General features: G+C 37.6%; 1 pseudogene; it reads right to left on the reverse strand.

Moving 5' to 3' along the window:
• The window catches only part of LOC101592178, a 48721-nt pseudogene that overhangs the window by 192 nt on the left and 46676 nt on the right, over positions 1-1853 (reverse strand).

Consider the following 1853-nt stretch of genomic DNA (forward strand, 5'->3'; position numbering starts at 1 on the left):
TATATATATATATATCTTGTAAGGTGACTCCTTGGACAATAGCTGTAAAACAGTCTCCAAATTCTTGCTCTAGGGGGCTGGCAAGATAGCTCAGCAGTCTAAAGCACCTGCTTAGGCAAGCTTAGGCAGACGCAGAACACTGCAGTTTGATCCCTGGCACTACCTGCTGCACCAGCCCTGCCTTCAGGGTGGGCTGAGCTGGAAAAAAAAAATTCTTGCTCTAATTTAGTTGCTTGATTCTAAGTTTTCTTGGCTTATTCCTCTGTCAGATACTTATTCATCTCCATCAGAGATTCCAGAGACTTGGACTTTATGAAGATTGCAATGGGGTGGAGCTGGGCCACTTGATGGCATTTCCTGATACATATACAGTGCTTGCCCCTTTCTGCTATAAATCTCATAATCTGCATGCTGGTTCCATATAAGCTGTCATTGTACTTAAGGAATTCTATAAATTTGTGCTCTTGAATATCTTTCTCCATTTGTTCTCTGGAAATGATAAAGTGATAGTCTCTTCGATCCACTTCATACTCATGTTTTGGTCTCCTAGTATGAGGCACACATAAGCCAAATTTATCAGAAAATTCAGATACGAAATCATCATCATCAATGCCAGGTATAGTTTATTTCCTGCCTTCTGACAGGCTCATGTGAAAAATGAGTTCTTCCACCCATTCAGGATCATTGGTTTCCTGCTCGCTTTGCTCCTTGTTCTTGTAGAGTAGAAATTTTAGTGAAAAAATGAAGTTCTTTGCATGCTTGTCATTGAGTGACCCCTTGGAATCAATCACTCTAGGTTTTGTGTTAGACTTAACTGTCTTCAATTGTGCATGTTCCTTCCTTTCCACACTCCACTTGCTGGGGATGAGGCCCATCTCCTCGCTGTTGCCCTCCAGCATGACTCTCCTCACCTGCCACTGTTCATTATCAGGAGCGTTTATTATATGCAGAGTATCTCCGCATTTAAAACTAAGTCCTTGGATCAGAAGCCCACTGTCCTTCCTTTTGTCATAGTCAAACATGGTTCTTACATAGAGGGAGATTTTCTGATTGGTTCACAGGGAGCCAGATCAGAACCAATGCTGTAGTTCATCTTTTCTTGCAGGTCATGGATTTTGACCTCAAATCGAGTATAGACTCTTTTCTATTTCTGGACTTTTTTTTTTTATTGTAGAACTGGGGATTGAACTCAGGGTCTTGCGCTTGCCAGACAAGCGCTTATTCTACTGAGCCATCTCCCAGGCCCTGTTTCTGGTCTTATCTTTGGTGAGACAGAGGAGGTGGAAGTTGTCAGGGGAGTGCTGAAGGGAGCCCTGAGAGTTGTCAAGGATCAGATAATTTTACAGCAAAGATCTATGAAATCCATACTCTACATTTTTTTCCTTTTTTATTATGATAAAATTCACATACCATAAAATTTATCTTTTTAACATATGAAACTATTATGTGTATAACCATTGCATATTGCACAAGTAACCTTCATTTAATTTTGTATTTTCATGACTATAAGTAGTATTACATATTTGTAGGGAGTTAATGAAGATCATGTACAGGTTCCCACACATGCTAGAGATGTGCTCTATGAATGAGCTATACACTTAGGCTCAGAAGCTCCTTATTTATTTACTTATTTATTTATTTAATTTTTTATTTTTATTTTTATTTTTTTGACATCAGTTTTTTTTATTTTAAAGAAAAAAATAAATACAATGGTACAAAATCTCAAAACAAGATTTTAGGAGAATAACAAGGATTAGTACATTGTGTATTGTTACTGCCAAAGTAGTTTCTCATATTACAAGATATAGGCAAGAAATAATAAGTAAACAACATAGGTACAAATATCTTTTTTT

This window comes from Octodon degus, unplaced genomic scaffold, assembly GCF_000260255.1.
Source record: "Octodon degus isolate 3935 unplaced genomic scaffold, OctDeg1.0 scaffold00063, whole genome shotgun sequence".
Classification (NCBI taxonomy): Eukaryota; Metazoa; Chordata; class Mammalia; order Rodentia; family Octodontidae; genus Octodon; species Octodon degus.